At 39.2% G+C, this 16,544-nt stretch overlaps 1 protein-coding gene across 3 annotated transcripts in view; it reads right to left on the reverse strand.

Annotated features, from left to right (window-relative positions):
- LOC116843741 overlaps positions 1-13,777 on the reverse strand; it is a 54,101-nt gene extending 40,324 nt beyond the window's left edge. For all 3 annotated transcript variants that reach the window (XR_004377920.1, XM_032814451.1, XM_032814450.1), the window contains exon 1: positions 12,701-13,777. The gene's annotated coding sequence lies outside the window, so the exon portion shown is untranslated. The remainder of the gene's footprint in view (positions 1-12,700) is intronic.
- Positions 13,778-16,544: the final 2,767 nt, after the last annotated feature.

The following is a 16,544-nucleotide window of genomic DNA, read 5'->3' on the forward strand; positions in this document are numbered from 1 at the left end:
TGTCGACGTGAATGCTCTCGACAGCCAAATAAGACCCGCGCTTCTCCCTTTGCCGTTACACTCCATAAAAAATCCATGGAATTCATGGAATCGTGATAAAATCTGTGACAAAGAGGAAGAGAAGAGAGTGGATCCTTGATCCTGCGGAAAAGCGGGAAGCGCTTCTTCCTCGAGATGCGACGTGACATGACGCGACGCAACGCGACGCGAACGCCTAAAATGCGCATTGAAACAAAGCTTTTTTCCACATATGTATTCTGAGGCAAAACCATTTTCGTCGCACTGCTGCGATAAAAATTCACATAAGATTAGTGCAGCACTTTAGTAGGGCGTATTTATGATCTCCTCCCGAGACAATTTTTCTTCTCTTTCTGCGAACAGCGCGTCGCAGACAGGGCACTCTGAAGGGATGAAAAGACGCATTGAATTTTCATCGATCACTTCGATTGGGTGATGATGTTCTCAGCTCGCGTTTTCCCGCGAACATTAATTAAGTATTAATCAGCACGGTACCGTTGTTGAGGAAGCCGCAGATGCGACGTACCATTAGTGCGTGCTCGGGGGAGAATCCTCGTCGTGCTCTTCCTGCTTTAAATATCATAGTACCTTCCGATATCGTTGTGTAAGCGGATCTAACCCCTCCGTATTCTCCTTCCAGATGAGGTTGTGTCGTCGTTACTGGGATCTAAGGAGCGGAATCGCCGCGACCCTTTGACCGTCTATTTTTCGGACCTGTCGCAGGATAAAGGCGAGGGACTTTGTGTAGGTTGAGGCAAAAAAGGTAAGAAGACCAGTATTGACTTAAGAAAGCGTGTTTTCTCGAACGTTACGGTAGAAACAACTATTACCACCACTATATACTAAAAACATTTGTATTTGGAACTAAAATATTTGCTACATACGAGTTGGTTGCTATAACTGTGTTTTTGCTTGTGTCAAGGACATATATATTGTTGAAAAAGCAAAATACATTTACAAGGAACATTTGCGAAGTGTGTTTCTTCGATTTCAATGAAACTTGGCATATTTATAGAATGGCCAAAAATAAGAGACCCATATTTTTTTTATCGGTAATGGCTCAAGTTTAAAGGGTAAAGCTACCTCTCAAAGTTTCATGCCCTTTTTGCTATATCTGTAACTATTGAAGATAGAAAAAAACTTTTTAGCCATTTTATTTTTTATAAAAAACTGCATAACTATTGTCTAAAAAGTTTTTTTTTCTATCTCCAATAGTTACAGAGATAGTAAAAAGGGCATGAAACTTTGAGGGGTAGTGTCACCCTTTAAACCTGCGCCATTGCCAATAAAAAAAATATGGGTCTCTTATTTTTGGCTACTCTATAAATATACCAAGTTTCATCGAAATCGGAGACACACACTTCGCGAATGTTCCTTGTTAGTGACAATTAAATTGTTTGATTGCAGTTAGAACATTTAATTGATCCCGTTTTAACCAAATATTAGTTCGATGTATTCAATGTTTAGCAACAAAATATTTTTTCAATGCACTTCGGCGTTATTGAAAAAGTCATTTTTGTATTTGGAACTAAAAAATGTTTCATATATACGATTCAATTGGCATTACCATGTTTTTTGCTTGTGCCAAGCAGGATGTATGCAGTGATAAAGCAAAACACACAAGCGGCAATTGTATGATTAAAATTTCAATCAAACATTTGATTGATACCATTTTAACTTTTTTGGTCCGGTGTACCAATTTTTCGTTTTGTCAGCAAAATTCTCTTCTCAGTGTATGATGACAACTCGATTTCCATGACATTATCATATCTCGTAAACAGTGCTCGCGCGTCGGAATGGCCAGGACTTTTACGGCTACTTTCTGCCTTTATTCGTTTTTCATCTTTGCGTGAACATTCGAGAGGCGCGAGAACTCGTAAATTCGAAGCGCCAATGAACAATTTTACGAACGCGCGAAAATGTGTGTGCCACACGTATATGTATATCGGAGAGTCAATTTCGTTTTGGACGCACCGGTCTTTGCTGAAAGTCGATAATGCCCTGGCGAATGATCACATCCGCTTTCGAAGTTCGTAAAAGTTTCGGGGCTCGCAGTTGCCGATAACATCGATTTGCGGCCGAAGTTCGGGCCGTAGCGTGCCCCGGCAAGATTTTAGGCTGCGCCTAAAACACATTTCCATTCGCGCGAATCGAGGTTTTAAAGATTGGGTCACAGAGATATGCTCAGGCATTCCCAGAGTACGGAATATCGTCGGCGGTGTACGTATAATTGCGTAACTTGCTGAACTGCATATTATAGCTGCCAGGTGGGTCCTTCCTCTTCCCCCACTCTGTTTCTCTCTCTCTTCCTATCGGCACTTATACTAATTCTATTAGGTCGGGAAGCATCTTTTCACATTCTTAGCGCTCGTGTTTTCGCTACTCTGCAATTTTAACTTTGCATAAGCCACTCCGCGGCCACAGGGATAAAAACACGTGGCTAAAGAAAACCGCGCTAATATCATTAGAAAAAGAAATGTCCACGAGAAGAACGGAGTTGTATCGAATTTAGGATGCATAGGATCAAAATATTTATACGTGTAATTTTATTGTATAACTACTTGGAAACAATGTAATATAAATTAACGTAGTAACATGATGAAATTGTATATACCGAAAAAAATATAATCTCATCTTCAGCGAAATCCTCTTATATATAGCCTCAAGAGAATTTTTTTGCATTCAAAAAGGAAATATCCTAAGCACATTAAGCTTAAAGTTAGAGGAATTTCGTCTCTTATCTACAGAACAGTTTTTGTTCTTAATAGAAATTTCTTCCAGCAAAAAGGCATTCTGCTTTAAATAATTCCTCTTGATTCAAGAGGAAAAAAAGTCAGAATATCTAGTATATTAAAAGTCAAATTTATTAGGATAAGAATACTCTTTAATTTTCGCTTAGAACACGAGATTATGGAAAATTTCACTCTGTAACAAAATTTTTTTTTTGGATGTTGAAATATTTTTCTTTCTTATCTATATAAAGGCTTTTTTCGCAACACAAAATTGCATTAATTAATAAATCACAATTAATAGTTGATTTATTTGACAATAGGAAAAGAGGAATTTAATACCGTTTTAAATAAGGATTAAGGATATTTCAAATAGGAAAGATAGGTTCACATGTGCGTCTGACTTGTTTCAAACAACAAGATCCTTCCGTGAATATCTTTACATGGCAATTGTATTAAAGAACCGCGACTTGATTCCTATAAGCTATATTTTATACGCTTCAGATTTCTGTTTTTGTTTTCGAGGAATCCTCTTGCGGTCATATATAAGAGGATCTCCTCTACGAGATTCTTTTTGTTGGGTATAGTATTATATACAGAAAGCAGCGCTTTGCAACTAGATTTTCTTTTTGGCTGTTAGTAATTTTCCGTTCGATTTCGGAAGAATCCTCTCGAGGCCATATATAAATGGATTTCAGTTAAGAATAAGATTATATCACCTTGTATGTAATACATTTAAATTTCCATTGACTCTTGCCAATAGTGGGTTATCCAAAAAAAGTTATAGTCATGGAATGATGTCTCGAGTGAGAACGCTCTTTTAGCGCAGTTACTTGAGAGCAAAGTTGCAAAGGATTGCTCGGGCAAGCTTCGGCGGTTGTATTTATGCGAAAGCACGCTGAGTATCTTAGCTATGGCAAAAGCGACCACTGAACTTTTTACTCGTGGCCGGGACGCGGATACTTTCGAACGTTGTTGAGCGAAGTTCGAAGAGACGCTCGGATGGCGTCGAAAGGGCGCTTCCTACCTAATTTCGTTTAATTGCATTCGCACTTGGGCGACCGCGGAAAGTGCGTGGTAATCCGTGTGCAAACTTCGGCTCGTACTAAAGAGTCACGTCCGTAATTCGTATAGAGCAATCTGCCCGTTTTATTCCATTCGTGTTGAGAGAGTCTCGTTAAAAAGTTTGATCCACGCCACGTAGCAGCAGCTCGGCGGATTTTTACCTAAAAGATAGTTCCATAAAACGCGCCGTAAAGAGAAAATCTTTCCAGCGAAAACTCGCCACGCTGCCTCGGCCGGATGTGGTTCAGCCCACATTCATTATTGAATACATTTTTGAGACTTCTTTTTTTATCGAATTCGTCGACGTAAAGTTAGATTTATGGCGGCAATTTCCGGAGCAATATGCGCCACAGATTAATTTCAGAAAAAGAAAAGTCGATCTCGAAGAATTTTTCTGTTCTCGAGTAAATCGATTGAAGGGAGTTCAGAACATGTAGAAGATTTTCACGTAGATTTTTTTTCAAAGAAATTAATAAGGATATCAATATAGAGTTCTGACCATACTATTTATCATTAAATTTTGTTCATTGTTTTCGCGTTAGACGCCGGACGTTTCTAAGTAGCGGACAACATGACAGTTTGTGTACCCGAAACAAATGGAACTAGAAAATTTAAAAACTGTATTGACGGAAGATAAACCTTTGTTACATACGGAAAGTCGAAAACTTGACGAAGCGATGACATTTCACACACACAAAGTTACAAGTCTCTTATTCCTTTCTTTTTCCTTTTTATTTGGCGTCCCCAGGAAAGATACCACTTTTTGGAAATTTTCCAAAGGGTTTAGGTTCATGTTCTAACAAATTTAATGTAGTTTCTATGTTTCTCTTGTCCCACTTGTTCCATATTATTACATCAGCTGTAATGTCATCCGCAGGTCAAAGACGACATTGTTCCCAGTACCAAAAATCTGGCGAACGAGGTTTTAAATTTTATTGTACTTTAAACAATGATAAAATAGTATTAAAGCCTGATCGATATCTTTATCCATTTCTTTAAAAAAAATTCGTAAAGACCTATTTTTCGCTTATCTAAACCAGAGTACGCCCTTAATTGCACAGTGATGATCCATCGTGGGATGTTCGAGTCGATTATTTTGATCGCAAGCCCACAACAACAGCCCCACAGCTTACACTCACACCCACACTCACACGTGCATGGACGTGGGTTGTTAATTACCGCGTAATATGTAAATTGCTTTATTATTTTTAGCTAACATACGTTAGCTACGTGCAGCAAAATTATAACATCCGTGTTCGTGCGGGATAGTCTCCGTAGTTTCGCGCAAAATCGTGCGTCCTCGTTAGATATAAGCACGTAATGAATTATTCCGTAGATGGAAGGTCGTTTTGTTAATGAACGGGAACATACTTTTCCTAAAGACAATCGCGCAAGAACAAGGAGTGGCGCGCACGCCCTATACGTGGTTCGTAATTATTCCAGACCCTTAGGGTATTTTAATAAAATAATAACAATAATAATAACACAATAATTTAGCCGGGAATGTTTAAATTATGCGATTGTGTCGTTATCACAACGACGATCCGGATGCGTTGCGGCATATCGATGTAATCCCCACGATGTAAGCTCCTCCATATATCATTAAGTCATAATTATTGGCTTTAGGTGCGCTCACACACTCACGTAATTAAATCCGGGAGTGAGTAAATTAATGCGCATATGTGCGCACTCTTGTAAGCTCGCGGCACTATTTTTTCGCAAAATTTCGGCACAAAGGATCTTTCTCGCATTCGAACTCGCATTTTTCTCTTTTGACGCCTGTCCAGTGAAACGCACGCCACTCTAGAGTGCCATGAGAAAAAGAGAAAGGCAGCGAAATGACATGCGTGGGATTACGTTGCGAGGAAGCGTAATAAAAGTTTAACTATCTGCGGAATCCCACGCAACACTAGCAAAATACGGGTAACGCGCGGCAAAGTAATAAAACTCGAGATAGCCTAATGCCGCGAACCGGGGACACGCGTCGAGCGGGTGCAAGTTGTGGCTTTGCGTTCATGTAAAGTCGAGGGATCGGAGTAGCCAAAACTTTCCAAATAGGCATATAAATATTCCACGTGGATATACTCAGCTCGCGCGTCGTCGATACCGCGCCGAAAGTCACAGCACAAAACTCCACCGATGCCGAAACTTCTCTACGTGCTCTGTACTGCGAAATTTCTTCTTTGGAAGTTTTCCCGATGATTTTCATACGCTAATGAAAAGCGCGTTCTCGAGCACGACGAGGACGAACAATTGGCAGACGTGGATCCGTCTCTTATTTCGCGGTTTTTTATCTTGTCGGAGGAGAAAACGATATTTTAATACGAAGATATTTTATGGTTAATATTCGGAGATTCTGCGTATTTTTCTTCGTTTTAAATTTTTTTTTTACGTCATCGACGATCGGCATCGCAATATTCTGAATTCGTTTGCTCGAGACGGTTTCCCCTCGTTTTTGGCTCGTACAATTGAAATTTCATCCAATTCGAATTGACAGAGCCTGGGTTTTCGCCCCGCATTAATCATAACAATTCTGTCGATCTTGAAAAATACTATACAGATTATTATCGTACTATATTAGTACAAATGATTGCTTGATGCTATTTTCTGCATATCAGATTGCCAAGAAAGGACGCACTTAATATTTGAACATCCCAATAGCCAATCCTGCATTCAATCTATATTCTTAACTTCAATAAGGAGCGTATTAATTACGCAACTTATGTAATATACATTGCTGACTAAAATTAAGAAAAAAGATATGCAATCGTATCGAGATTATCGAATATTAAATAATTCTCAAATGAATCATTCTCCAAGACATGGAGCAATAAGTAATCATTTGTACCATGAAAGCAGGACGTTAACTTGTACACAAGGGAAATATTGTACACTTAAAAATATGATCTCATCTTTAGCGGAATCTTTTTATGGGCTTTTTATGGGCTTAAGAGGATTCTTTCAAAGTCAAGAGGATAATATTCTACGAACAATATTTTTCATGTTAGAAGAATTTCATCTTTTATCTACAGTTTTCTGCAAAGTTTTTATGAAACTATGTTAACATTGTAGTAAAAATTATTGTGAAACTAGTAAATTTGATGATTTACTATACATACGATATAAAAAAATATTCAAGTAATCACAATAATTTTATGACAGAAATTTAAACGAGTACATTATAATTATAACATTTTTAGCTAATTATTAAATAGCACAACAATTTTGGTCGTATTTTTTGCATGATTTAGGATGGCCGAATTTCGTTGTACTTTTTAGCACGATATTTTCTCTGTGTATAGTAATGGTATTATATTTCGAGATGCTCTTTCTCTCTCTTGGTCCTCCAAATTCGACAAAATATGCGAGATTAATGTGGAACTAACATTTCGTCTCAGGCGATTGTGGGAAGCTTACGGGGGTGTTAACGGAACGCGAAACTCAAATCTTGAATTCTGGCGTATTGTTTCCGCTCGCGGCAATTGACCTCCGCTCACGGCGATTCACTTCCATTAATTCCGCCCCTTGGACGCATTCTGGATAATACATTTAGTTTGCAATACGAAGGTTTCAGGCCGCGAGCGCGCGGCTAGAAAGCGTAGAGATCGCCTCGCAATCAAGCGATCGCCGACTCCGCGTATCGAGTTACATCGGGAATTATGTTTTGCGATCGGAATTTAATTTATCTTCGTTTTAATTACTTCCCCTTTCATACTCTTTCTCATATTTGTGCCTGCGAAATCGCGATTCCACGTCCGGCTGAGGCCGCGCGCGCGAGCAGCGACGGACGAAAGCAACCGCGAAAAAATTTCATTTTCGCTATATATCCTGTGCACGTTTGTTTCCAACGTGTAAATTCAAGCTCAGGTTTCGCCAGGGAATTTCGATACTTTGTTCCAACATCGGCGCAGGGACGAGATTTGGAGGAGGTTAGGTGGCATGCCCGGGCGCGCATCTAAATTAGGCCGCTCAGCTCTAATCTCCATATGCCCGGGTGAAGCCGGGTCCCGCTGTAAAATACACGATGAAGTACGTTGTTAATCGTCGTCAAGGATCGCCCTCGACCGCATCGCGCAACAGAAAATACAAGGGAAATCGAACCGATTGAATTAAGCGCGGAGCATCGCGATACGAACGATGCGAGTCGTGTTATTGAATTTTCTCGCCGATTAGCTACACCGCGTTATTACAAGTGCTTATGTGCACCGTGGATAATCTATTCACTTGGTGCTAGGAACGTCAAGTATTTTCGACCCGTGAGCGCGATCGAACGAAACATCGAAACAAATCGTTCACGTCGCTCACAACGGCTCACGGAAAAAAAAGATTTGCTGTCACAAGTGGAAATCTCTCTAGTCCAGCAAATCTACACTAGCTGTAGTACACGGAGAGTAAGTTTGCTATGCTGCAGTAATTAAGTCGCGAGTTAATTACTGCATAATTAATAGGATTAGAGATTGTACAGTCGCGGACAAAAAGATTGTTTGAGGTAACTTTTGAGATGAATTTGTGAGCTTATATGTCTCTTGTCTTCTATTAGAAAATGGATTCTGCCAATTGAACAAGACGAAGAGTTTCCAAACTCACCCCAGAAATTGCGAACAATCTTTTGTCCGCGGCTGTACCTAAAATTTAATATTACAGCATGGTAGATTTGTTAATATGGCAAAGATGATTATTATTATTATTGTGAAATATAATTTATTAAATATAGTATAATTAAAATATAATAATTAAAAGGATAATAATAATAATAATTAAATATAATAATATAATTGTAATAATTAAATATTATAATTAAAATATATAATTAAAATGACATTTTTTGCGACTTTAATAGTAATCAAAGTAAAATGCATATCTGCGTATTTAAAAGAAGGAAATTAATTAAAATATAATAATACTTAGCTCTTTGAATATGCCTGGCAAAGTTTCGTGATAAAATATTAAATTCGTTTTTACTTATTGTATTTCCTTTTTAATTCACAGCAGATACAAATTAGATGTATCCTGTATTGTTCTTCAAAATTTCCCTGAGAAAATAGCAATAAGAAGAAAAAGATCCGGAGATATCTATTAAAAAGAAGTATTTCCTGTGGGGAATCGCGCCAAGTTATTTTAAATCATCACTGAAGTAGTTAGTGTACCTCTCCGGAAAACGAACAAACATATTTCTTCATTATTCATCGAAGTGTATGAATTGTTTGGTAAAATTCAATTTGAATTTATTTCGCAAACTTCAATTAGTTTGAAATCATTTGTTGCAATAACTAAGATAATATCAACATAAATGGGTTTGCTGTCTATAAGTAAATTGACAATTGATTCCATATTTTCTTTACTTTATTAGTCAATCTGCTTAATGTTTAATTTTATCTAGCAAACTATAGATTTGCTGAATCAACAGAACCATTTTTTGCGTGAGACGTATCGTACTTTAAACACATAGTGGCGATTTTTCCATCGAACGGTTTAAATCGAGAGATAACGAGAAAACTGGCTGCTACTATTTTTTTCCGCAATTTTCCGTCACTTCGCGTGCGTTAATTCGTTAAAACTATGGCGTATGTTTTACTTTCGATTTATTGAATTTTTTCAACGAGCTCGTTGCAACCGACATGAATCACTAATGCGACGGATCGACCACGAAATGTGAAATAAATCAGCGATAATCGTGCCGTCAATCCTCTGTATAGACTTAAGGCTCTAACAGACCACTTTGTGGCGCCACAGAGAAGCGCCACAGACCCGTACAAACGGGCTACTCTTGTGGTGTCACAGAGAAGTGCTTCAGAATGATATATATATATATATATAAAAGTACAAATTTGCCACAAGACCGGAAGAACACGAAGACACAAGGATTCCACTTTACACTGGAATTTCATGTCACGTGTTCTTCCGGTTTTGTAGCAGATTTGCGTTTTATGTATCACTCTGAAGCGCTTCTCTGTGACACCAAAAAGTCGCGCTAGAATTCCTCAAGTCAGAGTTAGGACATAATCCGCCATTTGTAGGGAGAAATTGAGTGAGAGCGAAGCTAGAGTGTTCTTCGTCATTTCAGTCTTAGAGCTCCTCTCTCACTTCTACTAGAGTTTTTCTCTCATTCCTACTCATGTTACCTCTGAAAATCGTGGTCATTAAATTCCATATGAAAAAGATACAGCCCAATCAGGAATGAACATGCTTTATCCTAACTCTGACTAGAGAAACTCTACGTGGCGCCACAAAGTAGTCCGTCTGCGCTGGCCTACGGTGCTTCTCTGTGGCGCCACAAAGTGGCTCGTCCATCCGAGCCCTTAATTCCAGCCGGGGGCAACTCTTGCGGTTAGGCTCGACGTTTCCGAAGTGAATCTACCTCGATCGCAGGTCGGCCAGACGGTCGCCTTTCGTCTTGCGTTACGCCTTGACAAACGCACGTCATTACGCCGTCGGCATATCGAGCAAACGAGGTTATGAAAAATTGCCGGGAACGATACTCTCGGCCTTGTCGCTGCGCTGGAATCATCTAAACGCTGGCATCAATTAAACGTGACATCATCGTTAAAGCGACATTGGACAGCTCGCGGCGATTTTTTCTCTCGTATAAGAGAAAGCCCGATGCTGCCCGATCGGGTAAAAGACCGGCGACATTGGTGCGACAAATATTTTGATGTTTGCGCTCGAATTTGGCACACAGTTCTCGCATGTGCTGTAACCCAAGCTTACACATTATACATTCCCCTGTGCACGGCCATTATTGCGGGGGTGGTGAAATATTATCGCGACGGATTTGACAGATGCCACGCGCGCCTCGTCGCGAGAGATTACTTCGTGAAGGTAGCGCGTGCGGCCGGCAATATTTCAGAATGAAAAAACAATCTTTCTCCATCAGAGAGCGATGCGACGTGTCTCCGCATCTCGTTTATTAAGCGTCACGTGGTGTCATAGGATGCAATGCGGGCTAATGCTGCGAGAGGCACGCGGTAGGCTTCGTCGGGAAACTATTCGCAGTTCGCGCGAATCGGCCAACTATCACAAGTCAATACGTCACGTAGCAACCGTGAGCAGTGAGGGACTCGCAAAATTGGAATTTTTGGGTAACGAGCCAAATATAAAGTCCTTTGAATGCAATCCGCTGTGATGTTTCCGAGCGCGAATAATTCGACGTCTCTTTGCTCTCGTTGTCTCTCAAAGCGGCCAGGCTAATCGATAATTCTATTCATCTCTTTGTCTGTGACTTCAACAATAACCCGCGCCACCCGGGAGATATGAGGCGAACGCTATAAATTAGGGGAGATACGTAAAGACGAGTCTTTTTAAAAGGGCGAGCGATTCCACATCTTTAGCCGTAACGTCTCTCCAAGATACTGGAATAATCAATATTCTGCCGATTTGTTTGCCTTCTATTTCGACAAAAACTGAGGGTAAAATTCATAGTGTTGTGGCATTAGGTGATTAAAATGTTAATTGGCTAAAATAATCGACAAATCAAAAGTCACAATTGATTAATATATACAAAATCATGAGTGATTTAATCGATTGATGAGAAAAGTAAGTTAATTATTAATCAAATTTTAATTTTATTGATTACATACTGATTAATGATTAATTTCATCAATTGATTGAACTCCCAGAAAGTCTCATCCTTAGTCTCATCCTTAGGAATCTTCTGAATCCTAAAGGATTTTATTCTTATATATCGCCTCAAGAAGATCTTCTAAAACCAAAAGGAAAATGTTTTAAGCATAATTAAGCACAATTCTTCTTAAAGTTAGAAGAATTTTGTCTTTTATCGCATTTCCCATCTGCTTCAAGTAGACATGTTTCTGTTGATTTCAAAGAAAAAAGATTAAATTAAAATCATTATAACCACAAAAAAATATAATCTCATCTTTAACGGAAAGTCTCATACATGGTCTCGAGATAATTCTTCTAAAACCATAAAGAAAGTATCCTAAGCACAATATTCTTAAAGTTAGAGAAATTTTTTCTTTTATTTGCAATTTTGTTCTTAATAGAAATTTTTTTTGGTAAAAGAGCATTTTGCTTCAAGTAAATATATTTTTCTTAACTTAAAAAGAAATAAAATTAGAATAATATTTAATAGATTTTCGATTAAAGTCTATTTCATCAGAAGAGGAATGCTTTTTCCCGTAAAAGCTTTCGCTTAGAATATAGGATTACAGGAAATAGCACTTTGCGATTAGAGTTCTTATTTTGGGTGGATTATTTGTGATTATATATTTATATATATATATATATATATATATATATATATATATATAGTATATATATATATATATATATATATAATGATTGATTTATTTTTTTTATTATTGATTTGCCGATTATTTTAGTTAAAGAAAATTGTAAATTATTAATTCCCAATAAAAATTTCTCAGAGACATAATTTAAATAATTAATTAATGCCCAACGCTATACTCAGAAACGTAATTTAACTCTTGTTAATTAAACTCTGGCACTCAGAGACATAATTGAAATTTTATAAATTGGAAGATACTCGTCGACCAAAATACTTTGTTTCTAAAAATACGACTGTTATTCTTCTATTTTCAATTCTATTTTCTTTTCTATTTTTTCTTTCTTTCTCTCTCTCTCTCTCTTTCTATTTTTTTATCACAAATTAGTAAATTAAATTTTAGATGCGATCGGATGACAATATTGCGTAAATAAATAATGCACGTAAACAGTGCGTGAATTAATGCGTATGTTGCGATAAGTTGTCAGCGGGACAACGGTAAATTGCATTATCCTCATATGATTAATGCTGACTTTGACATCACCGCAACGTCAACTAGATTGATCAGTTATCCCATATTTTATTGGATTTGCGAGCCGAACCAAAGCAAAACACGACCGCCCGACCGATCGGCCAATCAACGTACCTGAAAATTAATTTGCAGAAACGCGGAATCCTCGTGACGCGAGTTCTATGAAAATGTTCCGGGTAGCCGTCAAGCGGGTCTCCCGTTGTTCATATCCGGTTAAGCCCGCGTATCCTCCACGTTGTTCCAGTTGGGGAGACACGAGCATCAGCCCCAAGTGCGCACTAACTCGCGACTAAGTCCTCTGTCAAGGATGTTCAATGATCGGACACTTGACATGTGAGCACATGAACGGACAAAATACTTGGACACATCGACGCACACTCCCGCGTGAAATCCGCGCGATCCGGATGGGAGTTATGTTTCTCTCTCTCTTTCTTTCTCGTGTGCCCCTCCGTAAAGTTTCAACCCTACGCGCGTAACAGAAGCCGTTTGGAAAAATTGCCCGCCATCCCGACAATAAAAAAGAAATCGCGTATCTCCGATGTGAATTGAATTACCGATAAACCGTATCTCTACACCGCGTGAGGCTGCCCGCGCGGCGCATTAGTCGCTAAAATATCGCCGTTGATGGCACTCTTATTAAATGTGATCCTTCAGTCGTCTGGGCACTCCTGCCTCGCGGTGTGTTGGGGATACTTAAAGACCGATTTCTCTCTGTCACCAGCACACGCCAACGCGCAACCGGAAATTCACTGATGCGGCCGAAGCTCGTCGGTCTCGAGACTCTATCGAGATTCGAGTCACGTCCGTGCTCTCTTCGGAGATCCCTTCGCACGGTCGAACTTCCGAAGCCGGGCCTCCCTCCGTTTTGCGTTGCGATTAATCACTGGCCCGCACGACGTCCCACTTCCACATGCGAATTTTCCGCGTGAGAAAATTCCAGGGATTATCTCCCCCTCCCTCTTCTTCTATTGCTCTCGCTCTCGTCGGGAGTATAATCCCGGATGGAGTTGCTGAACTCCGCTCTCAGTCAACGGGACGCAGACTCGTCAGGCATTGTCGTTTTTCGCGGCACTCGGCGAGAGACACGAAAGGACGCGATTATTCCCGTCAGCCCTCGATGATGACGGAAGCCGAGACCTCGTGCGCGTGTCGCAGCCGAGCGATATCCACGTGTAACATTCGAGTTCCTCGACGGCTCTCGGCCGACTGACCGAAAACGCGGCTACCTCGCGCGCCTCGTTATCCGCGCATGTGCCACCGCGGATATCAGACGAGATTTTGATGGAAAGTTCGGAAAAATTGGAGCTCTACTAATCAAACACGGTGCGGAGGTCGTCTCGTTCGCGGAGAATTCGCTCTCGCTGTTGTTTATTTATTTTGGAGCTTCTGCGATCAAGAGTCGCAATAACCGCGATTAGTTTTTCCAAGAATATATTAATTTACCCTCGCTTTTAATTGATTTTATTGCGCATCTTCCATCGGTCAGGGTTATGCTGCTCGAATGCTCTAAAAATTTTGGCTTTTACAAATGATATTAATCTGGACTTTTGTATGTTGTTGGAGCGGGATAAAAAGAGACAATGATAGAATGAAATAATAATCTCTCACGTATTTATTATATACTTAATTTCCATTCTAAGTATAATATAATTTTAGCATTATGTAATATTGTAGTTTTAATCGATAATCTCTCTTTACATGCAAAATGAGGAAATAATTGACAGAATCTGCGACATTCTGCATATTCAAAACCGATATATCGATAACTTTGCGGCAGAGTTATTGCGACAAGCGCACACGTCGGAATGGACATGTGACGTGATGCGGAGATTGATGATATCGTGCATATTAATCCCGCCGTGATCAAAATCCCATATCGCCCAAGCGAAATCGCAAGAATTTTCTCGCGTTTCGAATTGATTAAAGTTCGTCAAATTCGCCGAGGATCTCTCTCTTTTCTCCGGAGACGCGCTTCATCGCAATCAAGCCGCATTTCGTGGATTCGCAAGCCCTCAAGGGCTTCACTTCCATTTTTATTAAAAGAATAGTCGTGTCTCTTGTGTGATTTCTCCGGGACGAGTCGAGTCGTCGGTCGGCCTTTAAGCCCCATCTACATAAGACGCAGGACGCAGGTCGCCTCTAACGCTTCTGATTGGCTATCGCGACAAGCTTGCGACTTGCGACCTGCGTCCTGCGTCTTATGTAGATTGTTTTACGGTAAATTCGATAAACACGACTACGATATTGCACGCAAATCTTTCTGATTTGTATATGGTTTATGAAATCCGGGGGAAACCAACTGAATCTAATCTTATCTTCGTTCAGTCGTACTAAGCTTCATACCGTAATAATTTTCATTATCGCGGCGATTAAAGATTACTATGGCCCGAGACTCTCCTTGTCTCTTGCCACCGACAAGACACTCGAAGGTAATCGGCAAATTCATTGAAGCCGTCAGTGGTATTACTAGAGATACCTAAATTCACGTTGAGGGAAACACCTCGCTCACGCCGATGGTAACGAGAGACACGAGAGATTCGCCCGTTTCGAGATTGCTTCTTAAAGAGGAACGCAACGTCGTCGAAACTCGTGAAATGCGGTTCAGCTTGCTAATTGCGAGAAGCCCGGGCTTGCGCCGTTGGAAAGTAGGTTACGTTAAGCCCGGTTAAAAATGAAGGCAGACACACTCGTCAAAATGAATGCGGCGAGCTTATGGCTGCATCTGTGTCTGCCAGTGCGTATATACGAAATGAAAAGCGATGCCGTGTATTGCTCAACAATTTCAAGACAAATTTATTAGCAAATTGCGTGCTTACCATTGCGGCATATTTATAGTAGTGTTGTGAAATATATAGTTTTGCAACACCTACGCATTCTTTCTCTCTTTCACTTTCTCTCTCTCTCTCTCTCTCTCTCTTGTAGAATATATACAAAATGTCTGGATTTGAACATCCAACCGTTCATATACGGACAGAACTCGTTAAACTAAGTAAAACAAAATCTTCTAGTATTTCTTAAATTAAGATAAATGTATCAATGCCTGATCACTAGTATGTAACTCTGGATATTCTTATTGTTCTAGTCTTTAAATATAAATATTAACATTTTTAAACGTAGAATATATGTATATATTCGAATATATATGAATATATTTTACATTGAAAATTTAATTTCTCGTATTTAAAGACTAAAAGAAGAATGTCTAAAGTTAGATATTATTAGTGTCCAAATATTGGTATTTTTAACTCATTACGATAATGATGGCGATATTAATGGAAGAAAATTGGCCGATCGATGCGCGCGATGTGGTGGAACGAGCTAGACAACTAGACAGCTGAAGAGACATGTCTTGGAGTTGCTTCCTGATCTCCTAGCAACGGCAAATATAGGTGTTCAACCGCAGATGCATGTACACAAGACTCCACGTCACTCCCTGCATAGAAAGTTTCTTGGGATCTAATTGGGATCCGATTTCCCAAAACATTATGGGTTCTGTGATTAGAAGTGTAATATATATTATTCTAAGTGGGAAAACCCAAAAAAGTTTTCCCAATATTTTTTCTGCTCTTTATCTTACATGAGAATTCTACGAAACATGTTGGCTTTTCAAATAATTTCATTATTCAGTATTCATTATTCGGTCACTGAAAGTATTTTAAAAATATTTTATTTTTTAACATTTTATTCTATTGAATAAAATAGTTGATATAAAAACAGAATTCCATAAAAGCTTGTTACCATAAAAGTATACCGACTGAACAAAACGTGGATTCTTGTAGTATTTCTGTCTCGATTCTACACAGAGAACTCATGTTTAGAATAAGAATGGGACTCGCAATTGGTATTGTAGTGAAATAACAATTTTTGAGAAAAATTTAGGATTCTAATTGAAGTCTGTGCTACATCTGGGAAGGCCTTAGGAAATTTCTATACGGGAACGTTACTTTATCTGTCGCAT

The sequence above is a fragment of the Odontomachus brunneus genome, unplaced genomic scaffold (genome assembly GCF_010583005.1).
Source record: "Odontomachus brunneus isolate Ranch 3 - 2012 unplaced genomic scaffold, Obru_v1 Obru_scaffold_035, whole genome shotgun sequence".
In the NCBI taxonomy this organism is placed as follows: Eukaryota; Metazoa; Arthropoda; class Insecta; order Hymenoptera; family Formicidae; genus Odontomachus; species Odontomachus brunneus.